The following is a 17,326-nucleotide window of genomic DNA, read 5'->3' on the forward strand; positions in this document are numbered from 1 at the left end:
TAAGATCCTGAACCCCTGCACTGCTTTGTGAGCATACACCAAATGAAGCAGCCTCATTAATGTCCACAATTTCATCTACATCTCTTTCAGACTCAGTTGCCCCAGATGTAGATACTACGCCAAACTTAAAGTCACTTAATGAATGAGGGGTGTGTTTTCTGTTTTTGTGGGACCTAAAGGTACCATAAACATTTGTCTGAAAATCACAGCTAGAGAACATACACCCAATGACCTCATTTTTCTTTAAATGTGTACCTATGCTTGTCTGAGGGGACAAGCATATGACGGTGCCAGAACCATGTCAGGGCAGTTAACGGGGCTGCAAGCCAGAGTCAAGCAAAATTTCTCAGACAAGGCATTTTATGTCCACTGCTGCGCACACAACCTCAATCTGATTATTATGGATGCTGCGTGTTGCTTGTGTAGCGCAAAAGTTTTTTCGGCACACTTGAGACCTTGTACTGCTTTTTAACTTCAAGCCTTCCGAGATTTAAAATACTGGAGGAGGAGCAGGAAAACATGCAACTGGAAAGAACTATTCTTACGCTTAAAACCCTTTCTGACACAAGGTGGGCCTCCAGGAAGCAGGCCACAGAAGCGGTGATACAAAGCCTCCCAGCTATTCTCAAAGCTCTGAACCGTATCCAACAGCACCACAACAGCACACCCAAGGCGGCCTCTGAAGCTGATGGCCTGCTGTCAAAACTCAGCACATTTGAATTCATTTTCATGTTGGTGTTTTGGAACGATTTGTTGAAGAGGATATACATCCTGTCGAATTACCTCCAAAAAGAATCACTGGATGTCAACACTGCAGTGGATCTTCTTGACAGTACTGTGGCTCAGATCAGGGAGTTACGCACGGAGAAGGCCTTTGACAGTATGGAGAACACAGCAAGAAATATGGCCAAAGAAAGCAGAGGGTTCACAAAAGAAAAAGGCATTTTGACGAGGACGCAGAGGATGACCAGATCGAGGACAGCAGACGCCGCTTCAAAGCGGATATTTATATTTACATTCTCGATGTTTTTGTGGGGCAGTTTGAAAGTCGATTTTCAGACTTAAAAAAAATGGCCAAACTGTTCGCAGTACTCTGCCCAAAGCGATTTGAGCACCCTGATGCTGAGGAGAAAATGCTTGAGCTGGCCCGGTTTTACTCAGAAGACATGCCCAAGCCAGAAGACGCAGTGGAGGAGTTTCGCTCTTTTCGCGCATTGTATTCTGACGCCGTCCTGCCATTCCTCATTGCCAACGACATGGATAGAGCCTACCCACACCTGACCATTCTCCACAAGATTTATAAAACCCTTCCCATCAGCAGTGCCAGTGCCGAACGAAGTTTCAGCCGTCTGCGGCTCATTAAGACATACTTGCGTTCGTGCATGGATGAGGCTAGACTGTCAAATCTCACCTTGCTGTGTGTGGAGCAGGACATATTGACAAGGACAAAGTGGTTGGCAGATTTGCCACCATGAAGGAGAGGAGGATGAAGATTTAATAATAAGGGACCATGATATGTATATAGTTTTGTTAGATTTAAGGATTGTTAAAAACAAAATGGTAAGAAAAAAAATCGTCTTTAAAAATGTATATTTTAGTTATGAATAAGTCTGTGTTATAATGTTATAAATCAGTTGTTTTTCTCAAAGTTTTCATGCCGCTGTCCGTGGTGCTGTGGTGCAAAACAATTTTTTACTTGACTGGCAAACTGTTTTCTTTGTTCGTCAATACAAATTTGTCAAAAAATGTGGCTTTTCTTTGTGTTTTATTTAACATATAAGCTTACTTGGCTCAACAAGTGCCACATTATTACATATGCATTCATCAGATATTTTACGTTTTTTTAACGGTTTTAATTAGGGGTGTAACAATATATCGTGCCACAATATATCGCAATACAAAAATGCAACAATACGTATCGTGGATAGTGACAATATGTATCGTGGATAGTTCACCCAAAATAGAAATGACTGTATAAGAAAAAAATCATGTTTTCAGAGTTTTAGTGTCAGTACTACATTAAACTACTATATAATGTTGATTATAATGTATAATAATGCAATGGTCAGCTTCAGAATCATGAATATTTTTATTCTGGTGTCACCATTGTCCTTGAATTACAAGCACCAAGTCCAAACCTGTTCATTTAAACCCACAATGTAATATCAAAGTTAGCATTTTAATCAACAGTACATTTTTTGTTAACCTTTTATCATATGTCTTGGTAGTATCGCAATAATATCGTATCGTGAGTTCAGTATCGTGATATATATCGAATCGTGAAATGAAGGTATCGTTACACCCCTAGTTTTAATTTTAAAATGACTTGGTAGCAGAAGGCCCCATGATGAAGCTCCGCCCCCACTGTACTGAGAGACTAGCTCCGCCCCTGCGAATAACGTTAACGTTAGCTTTACCTTACACAACCCTGTAACGGTAACTTGAACGAAAGCATGGCTACGACAGTACTCACAAAATTACTCCATAAAGTGTTAATGCACAAGACAGGATTAATATTTAATTAACTCTTACTAGCTGGACACTTACCACGGTTTGTAGTTTCCCAGGTGCTGCTTATGTCGGTGTGTTCTCCTTCTACGGCAGGCTGCCACTTGTTGCCAAGCAGAGACGAGGCAGATTTCCCATGAGGCCGCACGATTAGCGTCAATTTGGCGCGTAACTTACTCAACATCTTAAGTAGTTGATTAAGTTGAAATAATATTAAATTGGAATGAGTAATAATTGTAGTTCTTGAAACTAATAAGTATAATTAATCCATTCTCAAATATTTTAATTGAAATTTACCAAATATATTAACAATATCTAAAAAAAATAATTTGTTAGGCAAATACTAATTTATTTTGTGAAATAAACCTAAATGATAATTGTAAATTGAACACAAAATTAACTGTTGAATTTCTAGGCATTTATTTTGATATGTACAACTCAAACAATCACTTAAATGATATTCAGAGATTTTATTAAGTTAGTATGGCTATTTATTACTATGATATTTACTAAGCCTGTGAATCATTTTTTAGAGTGTACAGTTCTGGACGATTACATGTACCGTTACACCCCTATTGTGACACATTAGCTGGATTTCTAATTAGATCTAATTAGTTTCCTATTTGTCAGCTGACATTTTCCCCCTATTTTCTTCCCCAGACTGCCTGACAATTTGGGAGTTTTGTTTTGACTGGAGCAAATCTTAAATGTGCCTTTGGGTCATTAAGGTATGTGGAAGTGTAAGACCTGTGAGTTTTCAGCATCTACTAGATCTGAGTTGTTGAAACATTACAAATTGAAACACAAACATTTTGGCTGTAGCCACTTATACCCATGCATGTATTCAAGTTGTCCTTGTACATATAAGACATGGAATGCTCTATTGATCCACTTAAGTAGAGTGCATGCATCTCACCTGCAATATCCTCAGCAACCAAAACTGACTACCTTCTGTTGTCATTTGTGTACAAACAACATTATTGGTTGTGAGAAGGATTATTTAATATCTTTCACATCTACTGCAGTCAGATTCACTCGTGTTCACTCTGAAGGAATCACTCAACATGGCTGGGCACTTGTATGCCACATCAAGGATGATAAGAGAAATAAAAGCAGGTTTAAAATTAGACCCCATTGAAGTCAATAGGGTGCAAATTTTAAAAAGAGGATAACACAGTGTAGGCAACACCGGTTTTTGTCGTTGTTCTCTGTATTGACAGCACTCCAAATTTACTAAAAATTGAGCTCAATGTTAAAATTGACCGGAGTTCTCCTTTAAGGTTGGTGTTATTCAAGAGTCTTTTCACCTAAAACTGGCAAACAATGTGACGTTTCAGTGTCACCATGTGTTTGCCTCCCACAAAATATGCTGTCATGGGATATGTGTCACCAAGTTCATTATGCTGCACCAGGGTCATTTTTCCAGTGTGGTTCAACACAAATGCCCTGAAATGTTCGTCATACCAGCTGTTAAGTAATTTCACAATAAAACCAATATTACTGTCAACAATTACAATCTGTGAAATCTCAACAAAATCAGGAAGACCACCAGTTGACCCATAAGGCAAAACCATCCCAGCAGCATATTTATTTCCATGGTATATCACTACATTGGTTCACAGAGGTTTGTGTTGGATAAAAAGACTGCTGTATTTCCATATCAAGTAGCTCTAATGGAAGATATGTTATTTTAGTGACACATATTTTCGATTTTAAAGCATTTGCTTGTGAATGGTATGCCATCATCATTTGGTGCTTTGAAGCAAGTGACATCAATACATTTCTGAAGCTGTGTGTGTATCGAATAACTCTCTTAAAGAAGCTATGTTTTGCCTCAAACCGCATAGTCCAGAGGCTAACTAAAGGACCAAACTCTCTTAAAAAAAATGGTGTTTTGGAATTAATTTTTGCTCTGGGAAAACTTCCAACAGCCTGTGGCGATGTTCTGAAATCAGTGTGTCTAGGTAGCAAGTACTTTCCTCAGTATGAATAGGAGATACTACAAGCTCAGTAATATCTTTTAAACTCATGAGAACTTGCCATGCTGGATCATTCAATGGTATCTTCACCCCAATGATAAATGATAATAATCTTAATAATGTCCAGTTCTCATGTGCGTTCCCACCTATACTTTTGCGAGAGGCAAAATTTGTTGGGATTGGTTGGGGTTGATCACTTTTTTCAGTCCATCTGTATGGAAACTGTGTTATGGACTTGTTAAGTTCGGTCAAAGTAAAATATTTTTTGTGGATGAACACATTAAGACACAGTGCCAATTCCAAAGGAATTATGCCTTCAAAAAGATCATGTAGAACATCTGGTGGGTACCCCGTTACAAAATGAAAATAACTTAATTTTCTGGTTATGGGACAACCTTACTTAACACCATAACAGTGTACCAGCGCAGGATTTTCCTTTATAGACTGAACATGTAAATTATAGTTCTCTTTTGTTCTTGGTGGAAAAGCTCCTGAACGCACTTCCTTTTGCTGATAGTCCGAATGGTGTCCAATACAAAATCTACATATGTAATGTCCAGAAAAGGTTTCTACAAGCCCACCCAAAGAATGAGCACCAAGATTGTCTGCTGAAATGCAAAAAACAGTGCCTTTGATATTTGTACCAACCTGAGGCAAAAAAATACCTTTCTTCTCAAATATTGTGAGATCTTTTAAAAGAGGCTCCAGAACAGCTTCATAGCCACATTTTTTTTACATCATTTGCCTTACAAAGGAAAGTCAACTGAATAGATGTTAGCTGTGATCTCAGATCAGACGGTACATCTGCAAGTACCCAGTACACTGCTGTGACTTTATGTTTTTTGCGTGAAGTTCCAAGAGGATTGCAGATTTCAAAATCATCTATGTAGAGTATAAGTGAAATACTGAACTCTTCATTAGCATGAAGTTCATTTTGCTTGAAATATTGACCATCATGGAAGGATGCCAAATATGAAACATTTGAATGTTTAGTCAAAACATTGTTAACGATGTCTTCATTATTCAACAATTGCTGTAAGGACTCTAGAACCGGCACATACTGAAAGCTGCAATTCCCCTCTGGATCTAAAATATACTCTACCGGCTCAATTACACTGAAGTTTTCTTTAAAATATTTTCCCCTCTTATACCTTATCTGATATATCTTATATCAGATAAGGTTATATCTTATCTGATATAACATCATTAAAAATGATGTTATATCAGCCAGCGCACATACCTGTATTTAGTTCCTGTTTTCGGTCGAAGTCCAAAGTAGTCGATTGTCGAGTTCACGCGCATAGGTTTAGTTACCAATGATCACGAGCGTGAACTCGACAATCGACTACTTTGGACTTCGACCGAAAACAGGAACTAAATACAGGTATGTGCACTGGCTGATATAACATCATTTTTATTAATATCTTTCACATCTACTGCAGTCAGATTCACTCGTGTTCACTCTGAAGGAATCACTCAACATGGCTGGGCACTTGTATGCCACATCAAGGATGATAAGAGAAATAAAAGCAGGTTTAAAATTAGACCCCATTGAAGTCAATAGGGTGCAAATTTTAAAAAGAGGATAACACGGTGTAGGCAAAACCTATTTTTGTCGTTGTTCTCTGTATTGACAGCACTCCAAATTTACTAAAAATTGAGCTCAATGTTAAAATTGACCGGAGTTCTCTTTTAATTTAGGTTGTTTATTTTTCTGTTTTGGTCCAGATGGATTTCATTGCCTTGAAAGTTATTATAGAACACCAGAGTGAGAAGCTTACACTATCCTCAGGAATACCCAGCACTGTGGAGCAGTTACATGACACTGTGAAGGATACATTTGGAATCATTGAGGATTTTACCCTCCATTACTTGGATGAGGACTTTGGTGATTACTTCACACTCCATTCTACCAACCAGATTAAACACAAGGGGACAATAAAAGTCGTGATCATTCCCTCACTCGTGCTTACATTTACTCCGACTGAAAACCAGACTGATGTAAGCAATCAGAATGACAGTTCAAGCACTGCTACTGATACAAGGGCAGATTACCAGACTAGTGGCACATCATTTTCTTCCCAAGACACTGTTATACTAACCTCTCCTGGAAGCCCTCATTGATCATTGTGGCCTGATTATATTATCATTCCACTTTTCTCTGTGGCAACAGAGGCAGTGCTGAATAATGCCAATGAAGAATTTGACAAAAATGGCACTTTGTTGAACAATCATCGGATCAAGTCTGAGATTCTGGAAAAATTAGCAGACTACATGTACGGCTACACAGCCTACCCTACAGGCCTTCAGATCGGTGAGGTGGCCGAGGCTTTAGTCAAAAGGTACCCATGTCTGACTGAACCAGGGAGTCGTAATGGCTGGAATGGATGGATGTATTGTCTCAAATACAAAATGGGAAATTATAGGACAAAGCTCAGAAGTCTTGGATTTCCTGATGTTACCTGCAATTCCCTTAAAAACAAGCACCCTGATGACAGGGCACCTGCAAAGAATATAAAGAAAGCAAGAAAAGGAGAAGTGGCGTTTCTCCCACTCTATCCTGCAGGAGACAGCAGGGAACAACAAGAGCTAGACCGACAACTGCTAATTGCCGAGTCACAGAAGAAAGATAGCACCGCCATCAAGAACTTGAAGTGCAAAACCTTTGCACATAGAAGACAAGATATCATCAGCTTACAGATTAGCATCAAAGATCTCATGGACAGATGGCCTGCCTTGTTTGACATCTCGCAAGTGAGTAAATCGAATTTGTGTAGCGGTTAACAAAGAAAATACAGACAGAAAACCTGCATGTGTTACTTTTTGCTGAATTGAAAAGACAATAGATTGTTACCAGTTCTGTCTTTGTCTTTTCTCACCTTTGTGTTTCAGGTCAGCGCAGAGTTCCAAAGGATCACCACACGGAATCTTGAGCCAAAATTCATGTCAATGTTGGACTTGTATTCCTCCAAATTGCTGTCCCTGTTCCAAGCAAAGAAAGGTGCTGCAGGCCAGCGACATCGGGCACAAATGAGTATTCCACTTCAGGTATCCTAGCATTAACATTTCTTGCTTTTTCTGTACTTCACTCTCTCATCTTTTAGACACCCCACAATCACATCCATTTATAGTTGTGCATCTGTCTGTTCTTCTGCACCATGACTGAGTTTACCATGTTTTGTTTTATTCTTGCTACTTGCATCTACTTAGCATCCCTCCACAAATACTAGCTATTCTATTCTACCAATGTTATAAGTATTTGTTGATTTGATTGAAATTTAAGTACAGGTTTTATTTGTTATTTAAAGATTTTCTGTTCTGCAGAGTGGAGTATCCATTCAGCAAAAACGAGAGGTCATCATTCGATGTCTTATTGACCATCTGGGAGAAGATGCAAGATCCTTGATGAAGGACTTTAAGGTTAGTAAAATAGTTTTTAGGATTTTTAAGTGCTGCTTTGGAAGTTTTAACTAATGTATTCATTGATGACTGAGATGAGATTACAAACATGCAAATTAGAAGCATAGTGAGTTAGCAGGGAGCGATTGCTCTTTGTGTGTCCCTTTCTTGTAACATGCAGTTTGAAAGTTATGGAATCAGATCAGCCTGCAAATCACCCACCCAAACAAGCAGTGGAGGGAGGCTTCAGCAGACTACTTGGATGTTTTTTTATTTTTGGGTGAACTATCCCTTTAAGGACAAGCGGCCGCAAGCTTACTATTTGGGCTACTGTCTCTTTAAGACCTGCGGGCGCCGCGCGTCTAATATACACGCATTTAACAAACTTGAAAGATAACTTAGTCCAGTAACCAGGTGCCTTTAGTGCATGTACGCGTCGAGTGTTCGCGCTCAGATAAGCGCATGTTAGAACAGCACATCAGCAGCGAATGACGTGTTTAACCGGCAAGGCTTTAAAGCACATGCAAATAATTAACTTTCGAGAACTGCAGTGTCCCGTTCCCCTGCGTTAACATTTGATGTGAGTATTTGTCGCGTTGTACACTAGGCTGTTGCTTGGAGCAAGGATCACAGCGCAAATTTTAACTGTATCGATATATGCGATATTGTCTAATTCCATATCCCATTAAAAAATATATATCAATATATTTTTTATATCAATATATCGCCCAGCCCTACCTGATAGGCCTTCATATAGTTTTGCGGAGATGGTCTGCCATGCGAATTCCCTCCTGTTGATGTCCTATTTAGTAAACGGTAATAGATTCTGGAAACTCACAAACAGCTAGATCAGTCTCTCTTCCAATGACACGTACAAAAAGTTCAAGATAATTAAATTTGGCAGCGCAAGAAAATTAATGTGATTAATCACGATTAAAAAATGTAATCGTTGCGCAGCACTAGTGTGTGTGTATATATTAGGGCTGTCAAAAGATTAATCGCGATTAATCGCATCCAAAATAAAAGTTTGTGTTTACATAATATACGTGTGTGTACTGTGTATAATTATTTATATATGTAAAAACACACACAATCATGTATACATTTAAGAAAAATTGGTTATATTTATATATAATATAAATTATATAAATGTATATACAGTATATAAATGCAAATATTTCTTAAATATATACACGAATTTGTGTGTATTTATACATAATAATTATACACAGTACACACACATACAGTCATGGCCAAAATTGTTGGCCCCCTGGTAAATATGATCAAAACTGGCTGTAAAAAATAAATCTGCATTGTTTATATTATTTATATTTCAAAAAATTGCCAAAATTCTAACCTTTCATTGAAGCAAGAGAATTGAAAGTGGGGCTAAATCACATTATGAAATAAAAGTTTTTCTCCAAAACACGTTGGCCACAATTATTGGCACCCTTTTATTAAATACTTTTTGCAACCTCCTTTTGCCAAGATAACAGCTCTGAGTTTTCTCCTATCATGCCGGATGAGTTTGGAGAACACCTGACAAGAGATCAGAGCCCATTCCTCCATACAGAATCTCTCCAGATCCTGCAGATTCCCAGATCCATGTTGGCTTCAGTTCAGCCCACTCATTTTCTATAGGGTTCAGGCCAGGGACTGGGATGGCCATTGCAGATCTTGGTTTTGTGCTCAGTGACCCATTTTTGTTTTGATTTTGATATTTGTTTTTGGATCACTGTCCTGTTGGAAGATCCAAACATGGCCCGTTATAAGATTTCTAGCCCCGGCTGTTAGGTTTCGATTTTTTATCTGTTGGTATTTGATCCAATCCATGATGCCATGTATCTGAACAAGATGTCCAGGACCTCAGGCAGAAAATTAGGCCCACAGCAGTAAAGATACAGCAGAGTATTTCATTTTACACATGGGGTACTTTTTTATCCCTGTGTGCACCAAACCCATCTTAAGTGTTTGCTGCCAAAAAAAGCAATTTTTTTGTTTCATCTGACCATAGAACCCGTCCCGTTTGAAGTGCCAGTAGTATCAGGTACTTTTCAAACGTTCTATGGACATTTCCGGGGGGGATGCGTGTGATTTCCCCCTTTCTGGTCAATGGATCCCTGCCTCTGCTTAATTATTTTTATCCCCGGCGGGGATAAATTTATCCTCCCCTCAAAGTGATCATAGAGCTACTACATAGTGGCGAGACGGATCACAAAACTTATCACGGATCCGTAGTTTGATTAAGTCTATTTTATTTTAAAATGATTACTCACTCACTCTTGAGCGTCTGGCGGGAGTGATTTCAATGTTAAGTCAATGTAACGCGCGTCTAGAGGTCCTGCGGTGCGGTGTTTAGCGCGGCAGACGCGAGCCTAATTCGCGCGTCCAGTTTGCGCGAATGAGACGAATTGCTATCACAGATAATGTCTTTTCTATCATTTCACTGTAGCTCAGCATCGCGATGTAAAGTTAACGTTATTGCATGATCACAGTTTATATGTGTGGGGAAAGATAAGCTATTAGAGTAAAAATATTGTATTAGGCTACTTCAGTTAATAAGAAAAAAGATTTTACAATTCCTGCAAATGCAGTGATGATCATCATTCGATGATTCACTTCGAAGTTCATGTTCTCATGATTTATTTTTATGAATAAAAATGTTTCAAAACATCCCCCCCGCTGTTTTTTTCACAAATCGCACCCTCCTACCTAACATCCATGATGGGAGCAGAATATTAGACGCCTCCGAATATAATGTAGTCCAGTACAACACCATCACCAATGACCTTAATGCTAAAAACATGTTAACATCTGTGTGACAGTTAACAAATCATTAACATGAAATGCATCACAAAAGTAGATTTTATAGCAGAGCAGCTGTATTAAATTGCAATCGAGAATTTGAGGTGTGCCTAATGAATTTGTCTGTCAGTGTACATCTACAGAATTGTGGACATTGTTACATATGTCATTTAAACATATTTTGACAAATAAATGTCTAATTAAAATGTAATATTTGTGCAGTTGCTTTATTTAGGCTATCTAGATATATTGATGTCAAGTGTTTTCTAGTCTTGAAGATAAAGTGTAAATGTAGTTAAAAAAATTAAGTACATGTAACATATTTATTTTGATAATTGATAGTAAAATATAATTCAGGTAAAACATTAAGTAAATATAACACATTTCTTTTGTTAAATTATAGTATTGTTTCCAGTTATATCTTCTTAGCATTTTGGTAATATTTACACAATTTTATTATTGTTTTTCACCAAGGGTTAGCCTACTTTTACATTGACTTAAGATTTTAATTAGATCTACTCAATTTTATTATTGGTTTTCACCAAGGGTTAGCCTACTATTACATTGACTTAAGATTTTAATTAGATCTACTCAATTTTATTATTGGTTTTCACCAAGGGTTACTATTACATTGACTTAAGATTTTAATTAGATCTACTCAATTTTATCTGTCAGGATACTAAATTTAGTTATTCAGATCTACTCAATTTTATCTGTCAGGATACTAAATTTAGTTATTCAGATCTACTTAATTTTTTTTACCTATATTTACTAAATTCATGAGTTATATTTACTTAATTTTATTGGTGAAACATTTTTACACTTAAACATATTGAGTAAATTTAAAAGCTGTGAAATCAAGTTTATCCCAGTACTAGTTTTTAGAGTGTACGGAAGTCATGGTTCGGCGGACACAATCAGACGACGAATATAGTCAGTCACGGGCGATCGAAACTTCTCACATAGCACGCGCAAGTTCTCTTGCGCTTGATTACTTTTATTGGCAAGAATTTAATATATTATACTGTACAAGAGTAATATATTTCTATTGCAGTTTCTTCAAGTTAAAACCAAACTTTTATTTTTGACGGGTTGCCGTTTAGACCTTTTTTCTCTCAGATCAAAGTGAGAACATTAAAGCGCAAAGGGACTATTTAAATCCTGTAACAATATAGGGAATCATTCGTTATAAATCAGGTAACAGTTCATGTTTTACTTTGTTTTCTGGGTCCTGGAGGTGTTCTGACATGCTCTAACATTTGTGCTTATTTCTGTTACTTGTGACATTTTCATGACTAAAGTCTTATTACACTGCATTCATCACAAACTCTGCTACAATAATATGTCAGCAGCATGTATGTAAAAGTTTGTAGTTTTGAGATAATAACATTTATGCGTGGTTTGTGAAAATGACCAAAAAAAAAGTCACTGAAATAATGTCATGAAACACAAACTAATTATTTCTTCGCAAGGCTTTTGAAAATTGTATCACGTAGCCTAGAATATTTGCTCCAAAACTATGTGAAAATCATCCTGAATACTCATTCAGATAAGACAATATATTGATTTAAAATTTGTATGACATGTTTTGTGTAAGAAAGCTTTATGCGAGGAGGCGTTGACCACCATGAATATTGAGTGTTTCACACCTGAGAGAGACAAAGAGCCTCCCATAATGGCCCTATTAGGAGCTCTCAGGCACTATCATTACATTACCTTGCACAAAGAATGAGGAGATTTAAAAAAGAATGGCTTTTTGATTGTTTGAATTTATTTACAACACAACATCATCCAAAGATACACAACAAATGGCAAAAAAGCACATTATTTAACACACTGAACTAAAGACAGAGACTTATCCAGTCACACACCTTTCCTTTCCTGAAACATAGTGCATACCTGTCATTTCCAAGGTGTTTGATTTTTCACTTTACCTCCTCATGCTAATGTTGAAGTCAGCAGGACGGGTAGCTACCTAAAAAAAATATATATATATATATAAAAAAAAGCTGTGAACATGCTGATATCAAGAAGAAACCAGGGATGCATGATTGTGGGAATACATTTTAGATTTCTGGTGAAAATTCCTTTTTAAAATTTACAAAATACACACACACACACACACACACACATATACATACATATATATATATATATATATATATATATATATATATATATATATATATATATACATATATATATATATATATATATATATTTGTTGTGCCTTGTAGGCATATACCTGCAGGGCTGAATCAAATAATAAGAACAATAGTATAGCAGGCATAGTTAAAAAGGAACACTTCAGTAACACTACACTTGAGAAAAACATATTGATTACAATATGTTACTTCAAATGTTTACATCGATATGACGTTATGAAATGAGATTGGAGTAAAATCATGGTGCGTTTTGCTTTTCAAACGCACGTCGCGCGACTGCGTTTTCAAACTCTCACAGCGCGTGCAGGGAACATTCACTGAAGCATCGAGCAACAGTTCAATGGCAATATGAAGTTTATGCAAAAATAACACTAACTAATATAATTCAGGATTATTTCTTACCTTAAAATCGTTCTTGTCTTCAAATCGCGATCTTCTTCTTCAGATGTAAACCCAATAATCTCACAGCATGTCTTCCAAACTCGACGACTGCAGAGAGGACTGATAAAGTTTGCCGCTTTGTTGTTGAGGTAATGGGGGCGTTCGCGCGACACATGGACGATTTGTATGTCTATATGTTTTGCGCGTGTGGGTGTGGTCACATTAAAACTAATGAGGAAGGGTTAGAGAACTTGGATATCTTGTTGGTTTTATACAAATTACTTAAACAGAGAATATTTGTTTTCGTTTTGAATCAGATAATTTAAAACTACACACTTAAATGATTATAAATATATAGAGCTCACAAATGTGTGACAAGTATTCGCTGAGTTTTTTTTATGTTTAGAGACGTGCACGCCGGCGTGATTGCCGACCCCAGGGGGTTAAATCCAAATTACACGCACATTGAATACTGAATTGAATTCTCTTTCACATCTTGTGTTTGTACGGACGAATGCACACAAAATTATGTAAAAACTCCCGTCTTGGCGAGTATCCTAGTAAACAAAGTTATATCTCAAGTAAATGTAGACAGTATATTCAAATGGAATCCATGCATTCGGTCTTAAAGGCCGCAGCAGTCTAATAGAACTGCTGCTGTTTTAATGTTAATCAAACAAAGGACTAAGAAATCATTCACTGCTCTTGACTAAATAGGCTACCTTTCGTAACTTTACAAAAATTCATCTACATTTACATTTATTCATTTAGCAGACGCTTTTATCCAAAGCGACTTACAAATGAGAAACAATAGAAGCAATTAAACTAGCAGTTGGACAACAGTATGTAAGTGCTATAACTGTTAACTGTGTCAAAGGCAGCAGACAGATCCAGCAGGATGAGAACTGAGGACTTGGAAGCTGCCCGTGCCAATCTCAGAGCTTCAATTACTGAGAGCAGAGCAGTCTCAGTTGAGTGTCCGCTTTTGAAGCCAGACTGATTGTTGTCCAAGAGGTTGTTCTGCGTAAGAAAAGAGGAGATCTGGTTGAAAACAACTCGTTCAAGTGTTTTTGCGACGAATGGAAGAAGGGATACCGGTCTGTAATTCTCTAGGTGTGCTGGATTTAGAGTGGGTTTCTTAAGCAGTGGGGTTACCCGAGCCTGCTTGAATGCTGTGGGAAATGTACCAGTGTGAAGAGATGTGTTTATGATGTGTGTGAGTGTGGGTATAACAGAAGAAGAAATAGCTTGAAGTAGGTTAGTGGGAATAGGATCAAGCGGACAGGTAGTAGGGCGATTGGAAAGGAGGAGTTTGGAGACTTCGGTCTCTGAAAGCAAGGAGAAAGATGGTAGAATGTGTGTGTTAGCTGGTAAAATGTGTGTGTTAATTTGTGGATTAGTAAATTGGGCGCTGATTGTGGTAGTTTTGTTTATGAAGAATGTGGCAAAATCATCAGCTGTTTGGGTTGATGAAGGAGGAGGAGGGGGAGGGTTAAGAAGTGAGGAGAAGGTTTTGAAAAGCATGCGAGAGTCAGAAGAATTGTTAATTTTGTTGTGATAGTAAGTCATTTTAGCAGTAGATATGTTAGCAGAGAAGGAAGAGAGGAGGGATTGATAAAGACCAAGGTCAGTATGATTCCTTGGATTTGCACCACTTCCTCTCTGCACCCCTGAGTTTAGCACGATGTTCACGGAGAACATCAGATAACCAGGGGGCAGAGGGAGTGGTGCGGGCTGGCCTGGAGGAAAGGGGGCAGAAGTTGTCCAAGCAGGATGTTAAAGTGGAGAAAAGAGTATCAGTTGCACTGTTAGTATCTATGGCTGAGAGCTGGTCTGGTGGAGGAAGTGTGGACGAGACCAAAGAGGATAGGCAAGAGGGTGAGAGTGAGCGTAGGTGAAGCGTACGCCGAAAGGTGACCTGTGGAGGAGTGTGTGCTGTGTTCTGAGGCAGATTGAGGTTGAGAGTGAGGAGGAAGTGATCTGAGGTGTGCAGTGGAGTGACAAGAGTATGGTCAGTGGAGCAGTAGCGTGTGTAAATAAGGTCCAGTTTGTTACCCGATTTGTGAGTAGCCGAAGTCGATACTCGTTTGAGATCGAATGAGGCAAGCAGAGTGTGGAAATCAGCAGCTTGAGGTTTATCAAGGTGGATGTTGAAGTCTCCAAGAACTATGAGAGGAGTGCCATCCTCTGGGAAGGATGAGAGTAGCACATCAAGCTCCTCTAAGAAACTGCCAAGCTGACCTGGGGGACGATATACAACTACACAATGAATTTTAATAGGACTAGTGATGGTAATAGAATGTGATTCAAATGAGTTGTTGTTACACAGAGGTGGTAAATTATTAAATTTCCAATCGTTTGAGATGAGCAGACCGGTACCTCCACCCCTTCCAGTCAGACGAGGGGTGTGTGAGAAAGTGAAGTTAGTGGAGAGCGCAGCTGGTGTGGCAGTGTCCTCAGGTCTGATCCAGGTCTCAGTCAGGGCCAGAAGGCTGAGACCTGAATGACTAGAAATAGATGTAATGAAATCAGCTTTGTTAACTGCAGACTGGCAATTCCAGAGACCAATAGGAAAAAAGAAGATAGTACTAGAAGACATGGGAAGGGTACGCAGGTTGTTAGGATTGTGCCGCCTCCGACGTGTGACATTGGATTTACGAATGTTAGTAATAGTAGGGATTATAAAACACATGGTGTAAGAGCTCACGAACAGAAAGATCTGTTGACAGTTGAGTAGAAAAGAGAGGAAATTACAATAAGATAAAACAGAGATATAAATTAATACTCAAGTGCCTTGTCGGTGTCCTTGCCATCTATATTTGATTTATACAGTTATGAATATGTAAGGAATAATTGATGACAGGCCGTTGAATTATTAGAAAAATAATGCACACCAGAGGTGGTAATGCGGTCACGACACGAAGTGGAGTCAATTATTCTGCTTATACTAGTTACCACACCTTGAAACATTGTTCAGATTATGTATTTCAAGATGTTTGTCATTAAAACACTCTTGTATGTAGGTCTAATTTCTTACGCATCTAATCGCATGCCTCCGTTGCTAATTCCAAACCGTCATTTTAGAGTTAGTAATGGAGGTTTGAGCCACTGATAACAGACTAATGCAGTTACAATATCCGATACAATATCGGATCCAAATCTGATATTGTGCGTGCGTATACTATTCTGTCATTGTTAAGCCTCACAAAAGGCACAAATACATTATAAACACCATAAAGTTTTCGTGCACTCTATTAAGTGTTCAGAAGCCATTCTATAGTCTAATAGAGCTCGGGCGTAGATGTTATGGAACGCTGTATTGTGGGTAATGGCGACCATTTTAGAGGTAACGCAAAGGCCGGTTTGGAATAAGATACTAGCGTAATATCGTAGCCGCCCGGTCTCCGCCGGGAAAGAGTTATGGACCGTGACAAAAAAAAGTTGGCTATACCCTATACAGACAAACTTAACAGTGAAGCAAAACAACGCTACTTAAAAAAAATAGAGGTTATAGGTGGAATCGATCCCTATGAACATGGAGTATGGTGTAATAATTATGAAAGTTTACCAAGCCTCAGTTTCCCTGATATTTTCTCATACCTGGTCTGTGGAGTGAGCGCTTACACCTCCGATCAATTTAAAAACTTCAAATCACTGGAGGCTCACCTGCAGTTCACAAACGGATGGGTGCAAGATCTGCAGATCTACAAAGTAAACGCAGAAAAAACAATCGTGGTGATGCACACTTGTCAGATTCTGTGAGCTATGAAGCTTTTCTATTCGGGTTTGAAACACTTCAGGAGTAATTACTCACCTATCATATGTGCAATAATCCACTGTTTTCGTCCGGTAGTTCTGTAATCCGCAATAATATTGACGAACGTTCACCAAAACAAGCGCTTCACGTCGACCTCGCCTGATTGGTGGACGGCGGTGAACTAATTTAAAGGGAAATTAATTAATTAAAATCAATTTAAAACCTAGTGGAATATCAATGTAGTAAAATATATTCCTGATTCCTGATTTTGTAAATGGCTTTAGTTAAAATCATGTGCTAAATTAATTAATTTAAAGGAGGGAGTGTGGCAG

Source organism: Phoxinus phoxinus (genome assembly GCF_949152265.1).
Source record: "Phoxinus phoxinus genome assembly, chromosome: 5".
NCBI classification, from domain to species: domain Eukaryota; kingdom Metazoa; phylum Chordata; class Actinopteri; order Cypriniformes; family Leuciscidae; genus Phoxinus; species Phoxinus phoxinus.